The sequence below is a fragment of the Crocuta crocuta genome, unplaced genomic scaffold, assembly GCF_008692635.1.
Source record: "Crocuta crocuta isolate KB4526 unplaced genomic scaffold, BGI_CrCroc_1.0 scaffold154, whole genome shotgun sequence".
Classification (NCBI taxonomy): Eukaryota; Metazoa; Chordata; class Mammalia; order Carnivora; family Hyaenidae; genus Crocuta; species Crocuta crocuta.
Genome location: NW_027530545.1, coordinates 5,426,942 through 5,451,817, shown reverse-complemented (window position 1 = coordinate 5,451,817; position 24,876 = coordinate 5,426,942). Strand labels below are relative to the sequence as shown.

At 37.7% G+C, this 24,876-nt stretch overlaps 1 long non-coding RNA gene across 1 annotated transcript in view; it reads left to right on the top strand.

Moving 5' to 3' along the window:
• The first annotated feature begins 1,387 nt into the window (after nt 1-1,387).
• The window catches only part of LOC144234492 (uncharacterized), a 131,589-nt gene continuing 108,100 nt past the window's right edge, over nt 1,388-24,876 (top strand). The window contains exons 1-2 of the long non-coding RNA XR_013335974.1: nt 1,388-1,459; nt 7,383-7,465. This is a non-coding gene — a long non-coding RNA (uncharacterized LOC144234492). The remainder of the gene's footprint in view (nt 1,460-7,382; nt 7,466-24,876) is intronic.

Genomic DNA, 24,876 nt, shown 5'->3' with positions numbered 1-24,876 from the left:
AAACCTCAGTTTTAGAGCTGGAATATTTTCCCACTTGTCTTTGAATTACTCAGGTAATACCCGGTGCTCACTTCTTTCTGCAGGACAAGGAGGTAGAAACGGATGAACTTGGGAAAGAACTCTCCGTGCCTCCCTAAACATCACAGGCTTGGAGTTCACTGTGAATTCAATGGTTGTAAGATGGGGGGAGGAGGCGCATATAGGCTCCAGAGTGTGAATTGCAGTCGAGAATGTCACCTTCAACCTTTATGCTGAGTTGAGCTCCAGAGCATAAAATGAGGAGTGCTATCTAAACCGAAAGGTATATTCCTCTTTGATGTTACATTCCACGTCGAACAGAATCATCCAGGATGTCATTTCTATAAAGCAAGACCAAACACACTTGGCAATCATAAGGAATGGGATTTTTCTCTTCATTGATGTTAGCAGGATTTTTTCCCGGCTCCAAACGCTTCTGTGAAAATGTGACATTTGGGGCATAGCATCCCTCTTTTCCATCTTGTCCCCCTTTCCTTTCCTTGCAAGTTAATTCTTCCCTCTAAATAAGAGGCAAAGCAGTGTGAAGGAGTTGGCTCGATGCTAAGTAAAGGAAGCAGTCAAAAGCTAAAAAAGTGTACAGACAAGGCAGGAATCCTTTGGGAAACCCATGGAAACACTGTTGCAGGAAATAGCAAGCCCAGCAATGAGTTTAGGGTGTGTTCCTTCTGTTACTTCATCTTGCTTTTTGTGGACTTACCCAAGAGAACACATAAAATGCCATCTCTGCTTCTTTCTGTCACACAGAAGTGCAAGGAACAAGTTTGGACCCAAACTGGAAAGTGCTTAAGATGGGGAGGGGTGGGGAAAGTCATTTAATCAGTGTACCTAACTAATCATGTCCAAGTCAGCAATGACAACCAGCTGATTTTCGGAGAAACCCTAACATGGAAGCTCATCTTTTCAAAACCATTGTTTGGGACATGTGTGCACAAAGATTAATTATGACGAGATACATTTTTCCTTTTGTCTCTGGTTCTGAGTTCACTGTGCTGAGGCAGTTAAAACCTTGCACTAGCTGCTGTGGAGCAATCCCTCCTTCTCCCAGAGCGTCCATCTGACCCATGAAGCTGCTTCTTAAACCTGGGAGCATATCTGGGGATCTAATTTAAGTGCATCAGCCTCATAGCATGTTAATTTCAAATTTTACGCTGGTGAAGCTGAAACCACGGGGGCTTCACGAAATCATTTTTAACTTTCATTTGCGTCTTGAAAGTATCCCCTCTCTCTCACCTCTCCTTATGAATAGACATACATTTTTGGTACTTTTACTATTACTCTCTTAATCCTTTGAAGAGGTGATTTTGTTTTGTTTTGTTTTGTTTTGTTTATTTTCCAGGCCAGATTATTCTTATTCTCCTGAAGCTGCTTTTCTGTCAGCAAGATGTTGAGGCTTTTTGATGGACGACATGTCAGAGAGGAGGTACTTGGCTAACCCATTCCTTATTACTCCTAGAATGTGACAAGCTTGTTTCATTCCATAGAGTTTACACAGCTGCACATAAGGACACAGTATAAGACCTTAGGGCTCAGTCATTCAGCAAAATAAATCAATCAACAAACATTTAGTAGACATCTCCGTTGGTAGAACAAGGTATCTAGATTTGGTGCTGGACTATATTATTTATCCACAGAGAAAGAATTTAAGCCCCAATACTTTTAATATTCATCAAATATTGTGGATAATTATTTAGGAGGTATTCAGAGGAGTTGACTATGTTATGAAAAGGTCTGTGTAAGATTATGCATGTCTCGTGGAAGGATAGACATGAAGTCGAATGAAACTTGCAATCGTGTATCAGAAATCCCATTGCATCCCCCAAATAGAACAAATCAAACAAACAAATAAAAGCATAAAAAGGCTCTCTTTAGAAATACAGGGTTGATGTATTTGACTGAGTGTATAGACATGCTTTAGCTAAAATGTAGAGCAGATATAAGAACAGTTGCCCTGCAGAAGGTGACTCAGTGAATCAACCGAGGAGCATAGCACCAAGCCAAGCCACAGGCTCCTTGTATGTCTATGTCAAGGGTTCTCAAGAACCTTTTGCTGCCTGTGGTCCAAGGGACACTTGCTGGCATGGTGCTGCACAGCATTCATTCATTCTTCCCCGTCATAATACCAGCTGCCTTCGGAGGCATGACTGTGTCAGGAACTGCTCTGGACAACATGGGTATATTGTCTCATTGACTACTCACAACCAGCCTCGGGGGTAGTTTGTCTTCACTCTGTTTGGCAGATAAGAACATTGAAACCTAAATAGGTCTAATAACGTTCCTCATGTCAAACAACTAGTAAGCAATAGGGTTAAAATTCCAGTTGTGGTCTTACTTGAAATCCATGCTAGAATCCACAACATATACTTTCATCAACTTGTAAGGGCTTATCCTACTTGACATCATGTCTGATTTTCTGAGCAGACACTTTAGGTTTATGTATAACTAAAGTACACAGATGCATTTAGAAACATGATGCATCTTTACATGAATCTCCTATTATTCTCTCCCTTCTTTTATTCCCCCATAACATATTTCATTTCTATATAGTTACTACTTTATATGCTTTTATCACTCAACATGACACTGTTTTCCTCCTCTAGGAGATAGCCTGATAAATGTTTGTTGAATGCTTATTTCCCCAAAACTGATTCTTACCCAGCATCACCAATATCAAAAATGTTATTATCTAGTGTTTGGCTTTAAAACAAGGTCAATAATGGTTAGATTCATTGTAATGTGCGATTGGACTTCTGGCTAATGAAAAGCTTCTAAAGGAGGCAGAGAGCTATATCTTAATTTGTGCCTGTGTTCTCAGAATCACATTTTAGTGTTTGACAAATTGTATGCTCAATAATTATTTTTTAAAGGTTTAATCCTCATCAAAAATAATAAACATTTATTTATTTTTTTTTTTTTAAGAAAGAGAGGGAGTGTGTGTGTGCATGGGAGAGGGGCAGATGGAAAGGGAGAGAGACTCCTAAGCAGGTTGATGTGAGGAGGAGTCAGATGCAGGGCTCAGTCCCACGACCCGGGGATCATGGCCTGAGCTGAAATTAAGAGTCGAACGTTCAACCAGCCACCCAGGCACCCCTAAACAGTTATTCTGTAACAATTATGTGTAAGGCACAAGTTAGGTGATGATGGAATACGGGAAAGTATAATAATAATAGTGGTCAACATTTACCATGTGTTGTGCATGGTGTTGAGTACTTTCTTTCTATGCACTAAATCCTCCCGAAAACCTCGTGTGCATTTTGATGTTTCAGTGTTGGAGATGGGGAAACTGAGTCCTAGAGAAGTTAAGCAAATTATTTTCCCCAGGTCCCACTCCCAGTAAGTGGTAGAGCCTGGATTAAAACCTAGACTAGGTATTCTAAAACCCAGCAGTTCTTTTTACTTTTTTAATTTAGTTGGCTTTATTAAACAATATATAAATTAGGCAGCACCTCATCTAGAGAGGTTCTCCAAGCAGTTGTACAAAGTATAAGGTTTTTATAGAAAGGAGGGTGGGAAGGAAAGTTATCAGTGAAAGAAAGGATTGCTCCAGGCAAGGGAACCTTCCCTTAGGCTGAAAGGCAGGGGTTCTTATCATGAAAATGTAAAATTGAAATTATGAAATTTGAAATTATGAAAATGGAAATTGGGAAATGGAAAAGGCCCAAGTGACAGATTACCTCTTTGGTGCTTGTCAGACAATTCCTGATTGACAGCTTAAAATTTACATTTCTGGAAGAGATTGTAACTGCAGTTAGGTTGGGTATTAAGCCCTTGCTTAGTGACTTGGCCGGCCCAAGTTATGTCACTTTGAGCCTGTGGTGTTTCCTTTTTGTTTTTAACAATTTCCTCCTTTTGATCTAAAACCCAACAGTTTTAATTGTGATAGAATTTCTCTTAACTGGCATTGAAAATTTTATTTATTTGGGAAGTCACCAAAAAATCATCTATAATAATTACATATGTTTTCTTTTAGCTTAAATATAAGCTTAAATAAGTAAAACATATAAATCCATAAGCATTCACCAAAGTTTTGCTGTAGAGTCAAGCTTTGCTATTGAGTCTGGATCATTGCCTAGGAATCCTGTGCTGCCTTTCTTGAGCAAATCATACCCACAATGCATTGTCTACAATTTCCAGTTTCATTTTCTATTAAGTAGAGCCAGAATTTAAGGACATTTGAAAAACAATTTTCTGCATAAACTCTTTCCAGATTTTTATAATTTTTCCCAATTATGTTCAGTTGCTTCATAAACATTGAATCCAAAAGCATTGCTTAAATGACCTCTATTTATCAAGTTTTTCCAAAGCCTTTAACCGAATTTTCACATGAAAAACCTCTCTTTTTGAATGTATATTTCATAAGTGTACTCATAAGATTCAATTATTTAATTAAAAAAGCAAAAAAGAAATTCTGTCATAAATGTATCTGGGAATTACCACAACCAAGTCTTGATAAGCAAACAACTCTACAGGTAGAAGCAGAGGTAGAGAGTAGCAAATAATCCTAGACACCCAGTCTTGGGCTTCAAATAATGCTTTCACAGGCAATAGGACATTAATTGAGTAGAGTTTACTTAAGCAAACTTATGTTGTTTACTCACATGGATTTTTCTTTAGCAAACACTGATGTAACACTTCCTATGTGCGAGTCACTGTTCCTTGTGCTTTATAAATATCAATTCATTTAATCTTCAGTACTACTTTCTGGGCACATACTATTATAATCCCATTTTACAGAGGAGGAAGCTGGCGATCCAAGAAGTTAGCTACCTTGTCCAAGGTCATATACTTAAGAAGCAGTGGAGCCAGGCTTCATCCAGGTGCATGCTCTTAACCCCTTAACCCCGAGCCTATTAAACAAAAGTCATTGTACCTTCTCTTTAAAAGTTTTGATCCAGATACAAAAGTCCATGTGTGTTCTCCATACAAACTTGCATATGGCAATTACCTAATGAGAGGTGCAGGTGTTCACAAGCATTGTCACTCACAGTGTTCACTAAATATGTAAATGAATTTTTTAGTCAGCATTTGATAAGCCTCTCTTTCATAGAATCTAGTTTTCATTTTCCTCTTTCCTTCCTTAAATGCTAATGGTGCATAGGGACCCTGATTTTCTTTTGTTAAGCCACGTTCTCTTATCTCCTTAAAACCATTTCTTGTATATGTTACTGTCCTTTATGGATTCCAGGCCCTGGAGTGATAATGCAGACCACGTGTGGAAGGCCAGCAGGCGGGAGTGCTCCCTGGAAATTCTCAGGAATGTTGTCTTGGGGGAATTCCTCAATCCTTTTATCTCTTTCTCAGGGGTTATGCACAGTAATCCCCACAACTTCCGCAGATTCTAGGTTCACTGTCATAGAGGAATTTTCATGTCCTAATCACACCACTTTAATCTGAGACAAACATCTTTACTTTTGATGCCACATAAAATATTTGTATAGTCATTATTTATAGGCCCATAACTGAGGGGAAATGGATCTGAATTCTTAATAGCTTTTGACTGGCAATGACCTACCCTCCTCAGAAAGTGGTTTCCAGCCACCAAAACATATGTGTAATTTGTATAAAAAAAGTTTGTGTTGCATTTTTTAAAACTAATATTTCTTTTAAGTAGATAATATTCACATTGTTCAAATATCAGACATACAAAAGTTCCATAGAAGTCTTCCTCTTAACTCTCCTGACCTACCTAGCCCATCTCCAGGAAGCGCATACCATTCCTGATTACAAGGAACATTTTTAAAATAAATATTTAAATGGTCTGAAATGCCTTAATCAGTCACATGAATGGCTACAAATAGTTAAGATGAATATTTAATGCCACATTTGAAGCAAAATATCGCTTTAAAATATCAGATTTTCTAGAATCTTCTTAGCATCCCATTAATTCTGAGAGTAGCTGATAGAGCAAGAATTCTATCATAAAAATAGAAAGGTCCAGCATTTGGACTATGAGAGGTGACTCTTCTGCCTAGAACACATATTATGATGCATATTTTTGTTATCATAATGAATTGAAGTTAGATGATAGTATTATAGAAGAGAATTGAACTGCATTATTTAAATCCTCCCTCTAAGAAAATAATTTTTCAATTTTGTACCTTGATTCAACCATGGCTGGAATCAAGCATCTTTTAAAGGATGATAAATATCCTTAGAACTCTTCATGGTGATGAATTAACACAAGAAGGACTCTTGAGGTGCCTGGGTGGCTCAGTCGGTTGGGTGTCTGACTTCAGCTCAGGTCATGATCTTACAGTTCATGAGTTCAAGACCCATGTCGGACTCTGTGCTAGTAGCTTGGAGCCTGGATCCTGCTTCAGATTCTGTGTCTCCCTCTCTTTCTGTTCCTTCCCTACTCATGCTTTATCTCTGTCTCTCTCTCAAAAATAAATAAACATTTTTTTAAAAAGTTAAAAAAAAAGATAAGGAGACAAAAGTTGTTCCAAAATGGAGCAATAATGGCTACACCCATAGACAAGACCTCCCCTTCCCTAGTTATTAGCCCCAGAGATGTATAAGCACTAGCAGGTCATCTAGGGGACTCAAACAGTCACACAGAGAAACAAAAGCCCAAGACCACTATAGCCTCATGGCTTATAGTGATCAGCACATGAGCAGCGATGGAAAGAGCTTTAGACATGCTGCAGATAAGGATCAAGATCAAAAGTTGTTTTTCTTCTTTTACATTATTTGTAAATGGTTTTTTCTAAATTTATTTATTTGCTCATGAGAGAGAGAGAATGTGCTCTTGCATTGGCAGGGGAGGGGCCGAGAGGGAAGGAGAGAGAAAGAGAGAAAGAGAGAGAGAGAGAATCCCAAGCAGGCTCTGCACTGTCAGAACAGAGCCCTAGGTGGGGCTGGAACCCAAGAACCACAAGATGGTGACCTGATCTGAAATCAAGTCTGAAGCTTAACTGACAGAGCCACTGGGTGCCCCAAAAGTTGTTTTTCAGTAAGGATACACATCCTTATCTATACGTTTCATTGGTACTTTAAAATAAATAGTAATTAGTTGATTTTCTTTTTGAAGTTTAGAACCCAAAGCCTCACCGATACTAGGTTCTGAGTTGCAGAAATGAGATAAGGAGCCAAGGTCCAAAGTTCTAAAGCTTGGACTTGTAAGGCTGTATTTTTAAAACAATTTTGATTCATGTTGTTATGGAGTCAGGAAAAAGGTGCTGTGGAGGACAGGTGACATAAACACCAAATGGCTTCTTTAAGGGTCGTATGTAAATATTTTGACACTAATTTCCCAGGAAAAATATACCTATAAGCACTTCAGCTAATTTTGCTAGGGTTTGTCTATTCCATGTCTTCTGTTGAAACACCTATGTGTTATCATTTAGGCAAAAGATATAAAGCAAGGACTTGGTGCTGATGTCAAGCTGATGTGGCTCAGATGGATCTCATCAAGGTTTCTATGCACACAGTAAGTCAGAGCAGCTTTGTTGTTAATGAGTAAATCAGCTAATTTTATATAATATTTTGACTACTTCCTGTGCAGGCATCCTTAAGCAATCAGATTGTACTCAGTTCTGGGAGAGACTTGCTTTGTTTTCAAATGCATTTGACTTGCCTATGTATTTTCTTTCACAAAACAAGACAGTGTTTCATTTGATGTTCATGATGGTATAATCCTCAGGTAGAGCAGGCTAGAAGATGTTTACAGGTCTCCATTGTGAAAAAGAATGTGATGGATAGCAATAATTTTTGCTTTACTTTTCAGAGGACACTGGATTTCTTAAGAAAAACTCTCCAATGATGTATATATATTTTGTTTGTGAGTCAGGGCTGGCCTGGACACAGTAGCAAAATTAACTTTTAATTGTGAGTGGTCCTCCTCATAATGGGAGGGCAAGAAGAACATAATTGATATCTAGGGCACCTCGCAAATTCATTTATTGATTATGGTATCCTTGTGAACACACAGCCTGGTTGGTTTTTTGGTTTTTTTTTTTAATGTTTTATTTATTTCTAGGAGAGAGAGAGAGAGAGACAGCATGAGCAGGGGAGGGTCAGAGAGAGAGGGAGTCACAGACTGAAACAGGCTCCAGGCTCTGAGCCGGCAGTCAGCACAGAGCCCGACGCGGGGCTCGAACCCACAAACCGCGAGATCATGACCTAAGCGAAAGTCAGACACTTAACCGACTAAGCCACCCAGGCACCCTAGCCTGGTTGTTTTTAAGGTGATAGCGATGCCTTAAGCAAGATTAGAAGGTATAAATTTTATTTCTTTGATTTCTGCTCTTCTTAGCAGTAGAAACAAGCAGGAGAGAGGAGAACCAGGAGTTGAATGTACTTAAAGGGCTTCAAAAACTTGATTTTAAAAATGCCTGTGAATGTTCCTGATTTGATTAGGATAATGAGTCTTGTGTTATAAATACTACATTCTGAAAATCGTATATCTTGAGTGTTGCTGATTGCCAGATTAAAAATAACAACATGTGTCTGAGGTTTGGTGCTTTGATGGCATGTATTTTATTGTGGCCATCATTACAATCATCATCAACATCATTATATAAAATCACAGTTTTCCATGTTAGATCTGACCCCAATTTAGGCCGTGCTCAGGCTGAAATGACCCCTGGCCTACTAGGAGTTACATCTATGTTTGTATGTTCCAACTTTCAAAGGATCATTTTCATGACTCCAACAGACAGATCTTACAATTTAGGGTCAATGTTGCCTAGTGAGCAGTGTAGTTTCCATCATGTTTTATGCAATAACGTGGTTCATTTGAAATGAAATGAGTGGAAAAATGAAACAAATGAAATGAGATGAAAGCAAAACAAAACTTAAATAGTTATTGAGCACCTACTATGCATCAGACATCTGGCTGGTGTGAAATATAACAGTAAACCAGAGCTAAACTGTCCCTGTCCAATGGAAAATACGTACCTTAGTAGAAAAGGAAAGACAATTAGGACTCTTCTAGGGAAGGTGTAAAGATCTATGCACATACATAGCCGGACACCTTACTTAGGCTTGGCAGATGGGGCATCAGGGAAGGCTTCACCAGAAAAGTGTTGGTGAATGAACTGAGGAATGAAATAGTAGTTCTAAGAAGATAAACTATTCTGTGAAAGGTATTGAGCTGAAAGGAGCAAGAGTCTCCCAAGAAATGAAAGATAGTGTGGTGACCATAAGGACAGGGGAGGGGCAGGGTAAGCAATGAGGCTAGAAAGGAGAGGGGTCCAAAGCACATCATTTGGGGACTTAATCAACTTGTTAGTGAATTTGGACATTATTCTAAGAGCAATGGGAAGGCCCTGAAAAAGTTCAGGTTAAAACATACATTATGTTTGGACTTTCAAAATTTCACAGTGACTGGAGTAGAGAGAATAGAACAGCTGTACATCACTTAGTGAAGAAACAGTTGCAGCAATCTGAGAGCTTATGGATGCAATAACGACAGAGAGGAGTAAATAAATTTTAGAAATATATACAAAATGTAATTTTTTTTTTTAAATTTCTCTTTCTGCTATATCATTATTAGTGTACAGAAGTGCAACAGAAAGAAAACAATTTCAGGAAATATTTTAAGACTTAAGAAAATCCCATCTGCAATTGTACCAAAAATAGTAAAATACCTAGGAATAAAGTTAACCCAGGAGGTGAAAGACCTGTATACTGAAAACTATAAAACATTGATGAAAAAAATTGAAGAAGACACAGACAAGTTGAAAAATATCCCACACTCTTGGCTTGGATGAACAAAGATTGTTAAAATGTCCAAAGGAATCTGCACATTTAATAAATCCCTTATCAAAATACCAACAGCATTTTTCATAGAACAAATAATCCTAAAATTTGTATGGAACCACAAAAGACCCCATATAGCCAGAGGAAACTTGAAAAATAAGAACAAAACTGGAGGTATAACAATCCCAGATTTCAAGATATACTACAAAGCTGCAATAATCAAAACAGTATGATTCTGACAGAAAAACAGACACATAGGATTGATAGACCAGAATAGCAAATCCAGAAATAAACCCACGATTATATGACCAATGAATCTTTGACAAAGCAGGAAAGGACATCCAATAGGAAAAAGACAGTCTCTTCAACAAACAGTGTTGGGAAGACTGGACAGCTACATGCAAAAGAATGAAACGGGACCACTTTCCTACGTCACACACAGAAACAAACTCCACGTGGACTGAAAACCTGGATGTGAGACCTGAAACCATAAAATTCCTAGGAAAAAACATGGGCTGTAAGGTCTTTGACATCACCTGTAGAAACATTTTCTATATATGTCTCCTGAGGGAAGGGAAACAAAAGCAAAACTAGACTTTTGGACTACACCAAAATAAAAACCTTTTGCACAACGAGGGAAACTGTCAACAAAACAAAAATACAACCTACTGAATGGGAGAAGATATTTGCAAATGGAAATAGCTTTCTCTCTAATTCTTAAATATTTTGAATCTGTGCCAGTGCTTAATATTCAGAATTCTTGTTTAGCATGTTCCTTTTCAACTTGATCCGTCTGTCTTAAATGAAAAAGTCAAATGTTTCTTCTAAGGCCATATTTGGATCCACAAATATGTGGCCTTCAGCCATTTTTTTGTATCAAAAGCCTTTTAGATTTCCGGTTTACACAGCCACCAAGGAGAAAGTACTCCAGCCGCTCAGTGCTAATGAGAGGAAAGATTTTGATATGCCTTTATACCTTTCCTAATATCTTGTCTCTTTTTCCACTGAGAAATAGATGAGCTACCTTAAAGTCTAGCTATTTAAACTTCTTGGTTTACAGATGAATAAATAAATGCTTAGAGAATTGTTATTGTGTGCCCCCAAACATAGACTACATAAGTGAAAGAATGGGAGCCAGAACTGAGGTCTCAATAGCATATTTGGTGTCATAGCCCACATTTTTCTATTGAGTACACACCTCTTAATGTTGAAGGAGTCCCTTTCTAATCAAGAAGGTAAGGCCTTTTTCAAAAAAACATTGAGGCAGATTCTTTCTTCTTTATGATATTAATTTTGAGTGATCCTTTGAATTTTCCATAAAATGCCAGGTCTTCTGTAATATCTGCTCATATTGAAGGCCTCTACATGGGATCAAATACAAGCTTCTTCGGCAGGAGTGCTGCTGAGAATTAGTTGTGACAGAGTTTGTTTCCCTTCTAAACGAACTATGCTAACACTTCTGTTAAGTTAACCAAGAATTTAAATAGAGATCTGAAAGAGTTCCATGGTTGCAAATGTTGGGCAAGTTTCCCTAAATGTGTTGGACAAAAACTTTACCAGACTGTAGATATTAAGATAATTCTGTTCCACAATAAGAAGCCACTCTAGACATTAAGTATGAAATATGATTGCTAGAAATCCTTCTGTTGCTGTAGCTCAAAAAGGGAAGAAAAAAAATAGGAAATATTGTCAGAAGGAAAACTGGCAAAGAAAAAGTTGAAAAAAAATAACACTAGAATTAAAATGACAGTTTTGGCTGTTGCAATGAGTAGATTTGGGGGAAGCATAAATATAAATATAAACACACACAGGCACACACATGCACACATATACACACATCTTTAGCTGCAAGAAAAAATGATACTCTGAGTTGGGGCAAAAAAATGAACATTCCCTGTATGTCTCCTCGAAAGAACTGACTCGAAATTTTCCTCATATCTATAATTGATTCCATGAATGATATGTTCTATAAAATCAATGACTTTTTCCATTTTTGTGCCAACTTCATACCTGCTTCAAACTTTAGGGATTGACAAGACTTTGATAGGTTTTACTTGCCGTCTCTCTCTTTTTACTTTGGTTATGTAATTTAAACCACATACACCTTTTTTTTAATCAAATCTTTATATTAAATATCACTTTCTCATTAAAAATAGTGTACAGGGAAAAATACTCACGTGAATAGAAAAATTCTTATAAATGAAGCTATAAACAAATACCATAGAGAAAATGAAATCATTTTCTAAATAAAAATATTAAACTAAAAAAATGACAAAAATTTAGTATTTGATGACATAAAAATGCCAAAGAAATTAGATCAGTTTTGGAGGAATGATCATAACTGAATCTGTTTCTTTCAGTTTGAATGAAATTCATGAGATAAAACTGAAAATGGAGAACTGACAATGTTCTGTTCGTTGTATATTGTTTTCTTTAGTTCAATCTATAATACAACAGTAAACAGATAAAATGTGACAATTGCCTGTTTTCTAAAGGGATGAATGTGGACAATCGGGATTTTTCTTTGATTGTTTTACTTTGTTTTAGAGTAAGAATGGAGTAGCCTTAGAAATAGATATAGTCTGAGAATTGAGGACATAATATAAAACTACACCACTTAACCGAAACTGCTGATAATACTTCAGTATGAATGAAAATATCCCATTAAAATCTTTGTTCACTATTATCAAATATTGGGTTATTTTGTACACAGGTCTACAATGTTCAAAGTGCTTTTACTTAATATATCTCTTATTTTTATAACCTCCTTTTGAAGTAGTCAAAAAAGTCCTAAGTGATGAGAGACCATAAGGCAAGCTGAGAGCCAAGCACAAGCTCACACACACACACACACACACACACACACCCAAGGTGGGACATGTGGGATATTCCTCAGGCACTCCTGGCTGCCCAAGAACAAAGGAAAGGACAGAAAACAAATGGTTAACTTGATAATCTCCATCAGTTTACAAATATCTCATCAATAGCCTAATCAGGAACTCCTACTATCTTAATGATAATGCTTTGCTAGAGGGAAAACAACCTTAGTTTGACAATAGCTAGGCCTCCAGTAATCTGTAAATTCTCTTTAGCATATGGAAATCCCTTTAAGAAACTTCCTCTTGACTTTACTTCCCTAAAAACTCCACAGTATATAAGCAGTCACTCTGCACAACCCCAGCACAGCTCTTTCTGCCCACATGTCCCTTCCCCATGCTTTAATAAAAATCACCATTTTGTACCAAAGATGTCTTCAAGAATTCTTTCTTGGCCATCAGTTCCAAAACCCACCATCACCCCGAAACCCCATTAATAAGCATCAGTTTTTTAGATGAAGAAACTGAAGCTCAAAGATTGTTTAAAAAGACCATCTGAATCTTAATACAGGGCAGGTGACATTATGACATTATTCTGAAAAGACTCATACTACTTCCAGCTTCACTCATTTATCCCAATTGCATTTGTTAGATCAGGATACATCTTCATGTAAAGATTGAAATGAAATATATAACCATTATTAATATTGATTAATTATGTTTTAATGCATTCTATTTTCTATTTTTATAATCCCAAAATATACCATAAAAATAAAACTTCAACTTTTTTGTTGACCAACTTATTAGTATTTAGCCTGGATTTAGGACATTTATCCCAGGGCAGGAGGTGGGGTTCCTTCTGAGTACAGGCTATGAAGGAACTATATTATCTGTGATGGGCTTAAAAATGAGATTACAATAAGAAATCAAAAGACAAGTTAGTCTTCCTTGTATTTGTAGTATACTTCAGCAACTTTAAATGATGTCAGTGATAAAATACTCCCCTCTGTCAAGGTGGGCTAATCCCACAGCCCCAGCCCATCCTACCACCCATTTCCCACTGTTATATCCATGCATCATGTATGACACTTGAACTTCTTTATCAGAGTCCACCCCAAGATAATCTATATTGTGGTCTAAAGTTGCAAGTACTATTTTTGCTTTAATCTTCCATGACAGTGAGAAGCTGCAACTCATGGGAAACTCACATCTCTGTAATCTGTCTTCTCAGTAATAATGCTTTCCTAAAGATACACCTTTATACAATATTCTGTAGTTTAATTTTATAGGATAAGTTGATCAAATAATTTATATGACCACCAAAATTTACAAATGTGCCAGAAAAAATAAATCTAATGAATCACGAAGAATTCTGGTTGATGGTCATTGTGTACATTGTCTATTTTCTGTTATGAAAAACACTACCTGAAGGGGAAATTAGGTTCAAACAGTTAAGTGTGAAAAATATGATGAATATAGACTTGAAAGTCCGTATAGGAACACTAAGACCACACACACACACACACACACACACACACACACAGAGGCATGCACACACACACACACACAAATGGTAATCATTGAAACTTGAATAAAATTACTAATTAAGGCCAAGTCAATTTAGTTCTTCTCTTCTTTAGGTAAAGTTAATTATATACTGATATTGCAGAAAATCACTAACAAAGTATCTTGATTTCAGGAAGCAGGTGACAGTGTCTTGAGTTATGGATAAGGGACAAACATATACAGTTGACCTTTGAACAATGGAAGGGTAGGACCAACCCCCTGCACAGTCAAAAATCCATGTATAACTTTTTTATAACTCCACCAAAACTTAACTATTAATAGCCTACTCTTAATAGGTAGCCTTGCTGGTAACATAATAATTGATTAATACATCTTTTGTATGTTTATATTTGTATATTTGTATGTTAATATATGTATGTGTATTATATTCTTAGAACAAAGCAAACTAGAGAAATATTAAGGACATAATAATGAGGAAGAGAAAATACATGTACAGTACTGTACTGTATTTTTAAAATAATCTGTGTATAAGTGGACCCATACAGTACAAACTCATATTGTTCAGGATAAACTGTAAATTGGAAGACTAATTTGGTAATGATAGAGTGGGTAATTCAACTAACACTCCTGTTCAAAGTTACTTGCCAAGTTGAACTAAATATTTTTCTAAATTTCTTATATGACATTAGGGACTTAACAAAATAGTAAAGAATTATTGGCATAAAACCTGACAGAAAACTGATGCCCAGAGGAAATGAAGTCAGGATTTTGGAGTTGTTTTCCTCCTAAGTACACTTGCCAATTCAATGGGAATAGCTGAAAGCCTAAAAGACTTGATGGTCTATTTTTGACAACATGAATGGACCTTGAGGGCATTATGCCAAATGAAATAAGTCAGACAGAGAACGACAAATACTATGTAACATCACTTATATGTGTTAATGAAAAAAACTGAACTCATAAAAAGAGAGATTTGAATGGTGGTTACCAGGGGCTGCGGTAGGGGATAGGATAGAATAGATGTTGGTCAAAGGGTACACACTTGCAGTTAAAAGATGCATACAGTGTGGAGATGTAATGTAGAGCATGGTGATTATATACTACTATTTATATAATGGAAAGTTGCTTGGTGAATAGACCTTAAATGTTCTCACCAAAGAAAAGAGATGGTAACAATATGATCAAATGGAAATATTAGCTAATCGTGAGTGCTAATTATTTTGCAATATATAAATGTATCAAATCAACACATTGTATATCTTAACTTACACAACTATATGTCAATTATATCTCAATTAAGCTGGGGCAGGGGAGACTTCATGGTGCTTTTGAATATCTGACTAAACTAGTTAGACAGGAATTAGTATGGCCACATTAGGGAGTCCTGATGGAAGTCTATCACATACAGTTGGAATCATGAACTTTTGAGACCCTAGAAATAATGGTAAATTGCAAGTACTTACATGGTACTGGGGGCCACAGGACAATTTTGAATTACGGCTAGCCTTGCAATTGAAACATCAGAGAGACCTAACAGGATGAAATATAACATCACTTAGACCTCAGATTATTTCTATGAACATTTTTTGCTAACAAAATGAGTAGCAACAAACCAAAATAACCAGGCATAAAAGGAAACAAGCCAACATGTATGGACATTAATAGAATCAACAAACAGAAACACACCTATAGAACCTCAGGGGCTCCAGATCATAGAGTCCTCAGATATAGACGTTTTCTTACTATATTAAGGGATATAGGGCACCTAGGTGGCTCAGTTGGTTAAGCATCTGACTTCCACTCAGGTCATGATCTCTCTATTCCCGAGTTCGAACCCATCATTGGGCTCTGTGCTGACAGCTCAGAGCCTGGAACCTGCTTCAGATTCTGTTTCCCTCTCTCTCTCTGCCCCTCCCTGCTCATGCTCTGTCTCTCAGTCTCAAAAATAAAATAAAAATTAAAAAAAAATTTTTTTTAATGTTTTATTTATTTCTAGGAGAGAGAGAGAGGCAGCATGAGCAGGGGAGGGGCAGAGAGAGGGAGTCACAGACTGAAACAGGCTCCAGGCTCTGAGCTGGCAGTCAGCACAGAGCCCGACACGGGGCTCGAACCCATGAACCGTGAGATCATGACCTAAGTGAAAGTCGTACACTAAGCCACCCAGACGCCCCAAAAATTTTAAAAATTTTAAAAGAGATATAAAGACATTAAAATTTCAACAAAGATCTGGATACTAAAAAGAGAACCAGTTTATAATTGTAACACTGAAAAACAAAATAACTAAAAATAAGGTCTAAGTGAATGGAGTTAATAGCAGATTACACTCAGCTAGAGAATAAGGAACTGTAAATTAAGAGAGAAAAAGAAATCCAGAATGAGGCATAGAGGGATAAAAGGGTGGAAAACAGAATAATGTGTATGAGACATACAAACATTGAAAAAATATAATAAATGTTTACCAAAGTTCTATAAGGAGAGAAGAGAAAGAATAGGATAGAATCAGCAGGTGAAGAAATAATGGCCATGAATTTTCCAAAACTGATGAGAGACATGAAGAAATCCGTAAAACTTCAAAGCAAAAAAGTAAAAAGAAATCTGCATCTAAACAGATCAAAGCAAAGTTGCTGAGAGCCAAAAACAATGATAAAGTCTTGAAAGTTTCAAAAGCAAACAAAAGCCAGATTTCTTGAAAGAGCAAAAATTTGACTAACAGCTGACTGCTTTCCATGTTAATTCAAAAAGATGTTAAAAAAAAAATTTGCAACATGATTTTCTTCTGTTACTGTTTTTTGAAACACTGACATTTCTGAAAAACCAATTTTGAAATTTGTATGGCAACACAAAGAAGAAAAAGGTGTGAGGTTTTGTTCTCAAGTGTCAAGTCTTATTATAAAGCTACAGTAACTAAGACACTGTGATCTTTTTTATAAAGTTTTTTTTTTTAATGTTTTATTTATTTCTGAGAGAGAGAGACAGCATGAGCAGGGGAGGGTTAGAGAGAGGGAGAGAGATACAGAATCTGAAACAGGCGCCAGGCCCTGAGCTGGCTGTCAGTACAGAACCCGATGCGGGCCTCGAACCCACGAACCGTGAGATCATGCCGTGAGCCAAAGTTGGACGCTTAACCAACTGAGCCACCCAGGCATCCCAAAGACACTGTGATCTTGCCAGTAAGGTGAGTAGACAAGGAGAAGACTGAAGAGATTAGAGGAGAACTCTCTCTCTCATACATGGATTCCTGACTTATGAGAAAGAGTGACCTCAGAGCAGTAAGAGTGTGACTTCCTGGGGACACTGGATATCCGTATAGATAAATGGATCTTGCCCCCCTTACCTCATACTGTAAAAAAATACTAATTCTAGATTCATTTGAGATCCACATATAAAAAGTAAGATAAATTTTCTGCAAAGTAAAAGAGGAAATTATCTTCATGATCTTGGCAGGGAAAGAGAAAAGTTGATAACCTATCTTAAAATTAAGAACTTCTGTTCACTAAAAGATACCATAAGGAGAAAAACAACACAAGATAGACATAAAGGAAGACAAGATATGATTCCATTCAAGTAAGCTTCAAATAACAAACAAAGTTAAATTCTTAAGCTTAAGGGTATATACATATGCTAGGGCGCCTGAGTGGCTCAGTCCGTTAAGCGTCCGACTTTGGCTCAGGGCATGATCTCATAGTTTGTGGATTTGAGCCCCGCATCAGGCTCTGTGCTGACAGTTAGCTCAGAGCCTGGAGCCTGTTTAGGATTCTGTGTCTCCCTCTCTCTCTGACCCTCCCCGGCTCACGCTGCCTGTCTCTCTCAGAAATAAATAAAACATTAAAAAAAAAGTTAAAAAAAATTTTTTTAAAAAAGGGTATGTACTTATGTGATAAAACTATAAAGCAAAGCAGTGACTTCCTTAAAAATCAGAACAGTTCCTATCTCTGGTGTTGGGAGCCGAACAGGGTTATGATGAGGTAGTGTCCAGGAGAGGAGTTTGTATTCTTGATGTGGGGAGAAATTACACAGTTGTTTACTTTGTGACAGTTTATTAAACTGGATGTTTTGGGGAGAGGCACTTTTCAGGATGCATTTTATATTTCATGATATAAAATCTTCAAAACAACAGAAACGTGTGGACTGGCCGAATGACCATAAGAAAATAGAATGAATTAGTGGATTGATATCCACTTACAGAGGTCTGTCTGCTCTCTGTTCTCTATTCTTAATCTGAAACGGCCAGTATTTTGGCTTATGATTTATGTGACACTGAAGGAGCCATGTTTATGAAATTTTCAGAAGCATAAAACCAAGACAGACGATGGAATCAAATTTCAAATTGCTCTTGACAGACTTGTAATTCTAGCCCCAAACCAATAAGAGCAAATGTTTCAGGGACTAGGTGGGCACAGCACACTGAACACTGGCTGTTGGCGGTAGGGCAGAAAGGGCCCTAAGGCTCTGCCGCCAACGAGTGTCACAAGGTCCCTGTGGAAGTGTCACACCAGGTTCCATGAGTTGCTCTGGCTTGGGAACTCCTGTGAACAAGTAGCTCTGGCATTCAAAGGGCAGTGAAAACACCCACTGCAGGGACGTGGATAACTGTTAACCTTGGAAACGATCAGCAAAGGGAATGTACACACAGAGCCTTCAGGACTGAAAATCAAAAAGCAACAGCAGTAGCCCACAGTTCTTCCTATTATCCAGCAAAACAGGCAACCAGGCTTTGGAGGACAGAAAGGTCGGTAATACAAAATGGTTCTTTGAACAGTCTCACAAATAATGGCTCCCTGAGAACAGTAATATATCCTGACTCAGGGCCCAGACCCTTCACTCATCAGGGGACAGAGAAATGGAGTAAGGAGCAGAGATGCTTACCTCTACCAGCCTTGCAGTCATGATTGGAGAATATAAGACTGTGTAATAAAGTGTTTATAGTTCTCACTACACACCCAAAGTCCCACCATTCTTGTCAAATCCTCCAGCCATACCCATAAAGTCTTGACTTGAACTCTTCTGGGTGTTGTTAAATACAGATACTAGAACTTACCCGATGGATACAGGCAGGACTCTACACTCATGTGAGCAAGATGAATTAGCAGCACTGTTTCAAGAATCTGCCAACAGTCCTAAATCCTTTCTGGCTCAAGTCAGGGGTGTTCATAAATCACTTACACCAGCACAGCGTAGGTAAGAACCAGCCTAAAGGCATAACTGGTATGCTGCTTCTCTGAATCCCAACTCTGGCAAAACAGGGACTGGGTCTGTGCTGACTCTTCCTGAATCCCAGGGCTGAACCCCAAGAATCACTTGGTAATTACTGGTGAAGGAGAGAGGCAGTGCTGGCAGGCAGCAGGCAGAAAGGAATGGAAAATCAGGTAAAAAGTCCTAAGAGTGATGACTGGCCACACCTTCAGTGTAAGACAACAGCACAGGGCAACACGAAGTGTGTTGTTAGACTTCAGCAACAGCAGCTTGGAATCTAGACGAAGAGAGGGAGAAGTTTGAGCCCACACCAGTGAGACCACATCTGCAGCTTTGAGTTCAAAATGCAGTGGCCACATTTAAAAAGCACATCAAGAGGGCCGACTGGGTGGCTCAGAGGGTTGAGCGTCCGACTATTGATTTCAGCTCAGTTTATGATCCAAGGGTCGTGGGATCAAGCCCCACATTGGGCTCAGTGCTGAGTGTGGACCTGTTTTTTGTTTTGTTTTTTTTAAAGCACATTAAGAAAGTTAAGTTTAGGGATAGTGAGCTAAGTGATGAGAGACGTGAAAACCAAGGCTCATGATCAATTGAAGAAACCAGAGCTACATGTATGGAGAGGTGAGGATACAAAACAACCACATTCCCTTACTGGAAGGGCAGGTGTCATACAGAAGGTACATCCACATCACCTGGCAGTGCTGTGCCAAAATACTGATGCCTCAGCCTGCCTCTCACCCACTGAATCCAGACCTCCCAGGAGGGCACCTGGGCATCTGAGCTCCTGAAATAACTCTCATGCAAAGCTGATGCTGAGAACCAACAGTGTAGACCTATTCTGCTTGTCTCGTTGAAAGTCACGGCTGATATATAGATATTATATGAAATATTTGTATAAGTTTTAAAAACAGGAAGAATAGATAATTTGATAACAATACATATTCTGCAATAGAATATGAGTTAGAAACAAGGCTATTTGAAAATCCTTAGAAGTATTCAAAGAAAGTCTAAACAATAACAATAGCACCTTCCAAGGACCCTGCTGACAATTTAATCTTCATCCTCGTGGACGTCTGCTTTAGAAACCTGAGGTCCTTTTCGAGATTAAGGGTGTTTGAGGCAAAGTGCAGAACTGCCTTAACAAAATAGAATGAATTAGTGGATTGATATCCAAAGGTCAGATTTCTAGCGACCTTAGGCTTTCAGGATGTAGGCATTCAGGTCTTTATTACAAAATTTGGCAGTAACAGATAATCAAGCTTATCAAATCCTTGTTTCTTTTCCAGCTTTCAGCAGATTAGGAATAAATATGAAGTAAGGATTAAAAGGCTCTTGGGAGCCACACATAAAGATAGTTGCAAGAGTGGGCATAGAGGGAGAAAAGAGAAAAATATACAAAGCAATTTGAAATCTATTGCATGCCCAGTGCATTCAAAAGTGCCCAAAATGATGTCTCTGAGCCACTTGCCAGTGTCTGACATATGGTGGGCATCCCAGTATAAGAAGGCAATTTTCACAGAATAGTAGAATTTTGGAAAAAGAGACACTGGAAAATTTCACTTCAGCCTTTCCTTTCTTCTTTTTGTTAAAATGTAATATTCATGCGAAAGAGTGTTATATCAAAAGGATATAGCTCACTACATTAAGACAAAACAAAACACTCACCCACGTAACCAGCATCCAGATTTAAAAAAAAAAAATCAAAGAAACAAAAAGCCCAAAGAAACAAAAAGTGAACAAAGATCACTTCTAGCAGCCAAATGCCCCCCTTCTGTCCAATCACTACTCCTCACCCTCCCAGAGAAAGCTGTCGTCCTTGTAACTAACAGCATTGTCTTTGTACCTCATCTATATAAACTGATACCGGATGTGCGCTGGTGATATTTTGTGTCTGAATTCTTTTGTTAAACGTTATGTTTTTTTTTTTTTAAATAATGGCTCCTGGGAAGTGACAATGACTTGTCATCGGACTAACAACAAAGCAAGGAATACTAGAAACCACAGCTCTTAATCTCTGAACTAAAGCTACTTTCACTTTCTTTTAGGAAGTTTTTCTTCTATCAGAAAGTCTTAAAAAATATTTCCTCTTTAAATAATGTTTCAACTATACAAATAACCCAAACCCTCAAGGCACTAAAACAATAAAATTAAACACCTACATAGGTCATGTATTATTATACATGAAACAAGTGGCATGAATGTCAAATTTGGTCTGTTTACTTTCATGTACAGTCCAGATGTAGATAAATTATGGTTTTGAAGAATGATTATTTTGTTTTTATTTCCTCTCTGCCTCCACAAAATTGATTTCATCTAATTTGTCTATTTTCAAAAAGTAACCTTTGTAAACATATGACCTTGGTAATTAATTCTCATCTTTGCACAGATTAGTGTTATGACCAATGGGGTGGCAAAAATGGATGAGAAAGCAAACAAAAAATTGGTAAATGGACTCCAGATTGCTAAGGCCTTCCTTGGTCTTTGCCTCAAAGATGAAGTATGGCCTCACTGAACATGAGGGTGACATCAGCCATCTTTGTGGTGCCTCACCTGTTGGGTGGTCCTCTTGGTCACGGTCTAAAAGCTCAGTTTTACATTAGGGCTCCTATTGCTTCAAAATCCAGGTATTTTTCATGCATTATTTTGGATAACCTAAATTCCCTGACAGATGTTATCACTTTAAGGTATTAATGAGAACCAATTTGTTTACAAAAAGAAAAGAATCCCTAAATGGCATGCATATTTAGAGATTCTTAAAATTCTTAAAGAGAAATGCTTGAGTTAATGCTGTTCTATTTTGCCTGGTGTTTCTATGACCTGTTAGGAGAATATTGGTAAATGTGTTATGCTGCAGTGTTCTTTTTTAGGTTTTTATTTTAGGCGATTGTCCTTTTAATGTTATTTCTTTTTATCTGGCCTAATTCAATGCTGTGCTGAGCACAAACTGCAAAATTTGTTACTCGTTGATTTTAATTTGACGTGCATTACACTGCACAATGAAATGCAATGAAAAATCATATTCTAAGTCTAATAAGACAAGTTGAGGATAATAACTTTGGGTAAGACCTATAAAAAATCTCTAATAAGTCTTTTTCCCTCAAAAAAGTTAGAACATGAGAAAGAACAAAAATTGATCACATGTATAAAGTGTAAAAAGAGTAACTTTAGTACTCGATGGGCAGTTGGATAACATCAAGGAAAAGAGCCAATCTAGTTGTATAAATAAGCAAGTGGGAAGGACAGATAGAGAAAAAAAAAATATCATCTCCATTTTCAGCTCTAAGGTCTCATGTGAAGACAATTAAAAAGAAAATTGTTAGTTGCAGTTAACCCTTTCTTGATCCCATGTCTAAACTCACACTTTATGAAAGGGTGTAGATAAACATGAAATTTGTAGATGTATATTTTTATGAATCACTCTGAATCACTCTTTTGTATGAAACATTTATTTGAAAGGCATTTGAAGTGACGCTTTTGAAATTTGTTTTAAGAAACAGTTAACCTTTAGCCAAAGATTTAAAATTAATTTCACTTGGCTATTTGTCTTTCAAGACCCCATTGTGACCTCAGGATTCCCAAACCCTCTACTGCAACATGACAGGGTCTGTAAAATTATCTCCAGGGTTTCACAAAATTCTTCAGTCTGGATTGATTTCAATTTTTTTTTAAAAGTTGAAACTTCATCTTTCAAGTGTGGGAACCTTTTATAGGCTGAGCAACACCAGCTGAGTTACTTAAACAATGGGTTTAAATCGTGTAAGAAGGTTTTTTTCTTTTTGACTCATGGACATTTCCCCGTTTAGAAAATGGCATATGGTTGAGAGGCACCAGAATCTGTGTCGGCCCAACTGGAAGAGCGGCATCAAGGAACGGTGCTCAAGAAGTCCCGGGTACGGGTCCCGTGAATGCCGCTATTTGTAGTGCAGGGGACACTGTTTCCTACCAAAGTGTTCCTTTGCTTGCCAGTAGCTCTCTGTGTATGTGTGTGCAATGTGCATTATTTTGTTGTGGTTCGATTTCCTCATCTCTAAAATGGTGACAGAAACTGCCGTGAGTATTCCTCTTATTCAGAAACCTAGGCTTTTGAAAAACCGCTGGGGAATCCGGGGTGAACAGCAGGGTTTGGAAAAATGGAGAAAAAAGGAAACTGAGCAAATATTCCTCATCTCACATCTTTCCAAAGCTGGTAACAGCCATTCCCAATCCTGTCCAAGCCCCCTTTCCTACGACCATCACTTCTGATGTTGGATCATGACTCAAGAAGAACGCAGCAGGAGTGAATAATTGATAAGTCTGAGGGTGGAGAAGGAAAGTGCAGCGTGATTTTCCCTAATTTCATGGTCCCCTGTTCCTAAGTTACTGATGAAATCACTCAGAAAAGCGCCAAATATTAGGACAGTCCCCCTTACTCAGCAAACAGATAGAAAATCAGGGTGGGAAAAAGGGGCAAATAAAGGCCAGAGAAAAGACCTATTAATGGAACTGAATTCCAGATGGAATGAAGGATGGAATGGAAAGGATGAAGAAAGGCAAATGGCATTCTGGCTCTCTTCAACTATTCATGCCTTTTCCTCTGGGAGAACAAGGAGGTGGTTCCTCCTAGATGCTCCAAGTCAGGGCAGACAATAAAACATCACCACAGTGACAGCCGGTTATTACTTTCCAGCCTGTGACCAAAATGAGACCCCGGTGTGGCAGAATTAAAATTCACAATCTCATCCATGAAAGGATTTTCTGTACCAGGCGTTTTGTGAGAGGTCTTTAAAAAAAAAAAAATAGCCTAATGTGTTAATATTGAAAATAGATGCATGTAATTTGAGAGTGAGGATAAAATGCCATGTGTATTAAATTAATAATGTTTCATTACTCACCCATCACAGAGTCATTATTTTAAATAACCATATTTCATTTCAGTGGACAGAGTGTAAATGAGTATGTATTTTTATGTAAAGTGGACCTGCATCATTATTTATTCATGAGTTTTAAAAGGATCATTATTTTTGACAGACAGCTCCTGTCAAAAGATTTATGCATAAGAGCTCATGTTTCCCCACAATAATCATCAATCAATAAACTTTAGAACCTGGTACTTAAAATTCAGTGTTACAGAGATGCACATTTTGCTCTAATTAAACACATGTTTGCATTTGGAAAATAAACTGCAACCTCGGTTCAATTATATATAATCTGAAATATCAATATTACATGTGCAGGGTGAGTCATGGTTTTAGTTTGAGAATGTGCCTTGTTACATTTTAAGTGATTGCTTTGTTTCCGCACACCAGACTTTCTCTGTTTCCCTGTGGGGCAGGAGGGGAAGCTTACAAGATTTAGCTTTTAACACTGTAATTGGTTATCCGTGACGGTAGTTTTCTGAGCGACGATGCTATCCCTCCCTGCTTTAGACCTTGATTTTAAAGGACCTGGGAAGACACACACCAGACATTTCAGTAGCACGTTCTTTTCAGGATGGGGCTTGGAAGTCTGGTCGGAAGATGGGACAAGATGATACACAGATAATGGCATATAATTACAAAACAGCAAAACTGTGACTGAGACCGATGACAGGGCCGGTTGAAGACGGTTTCCGAATCCCCACGAA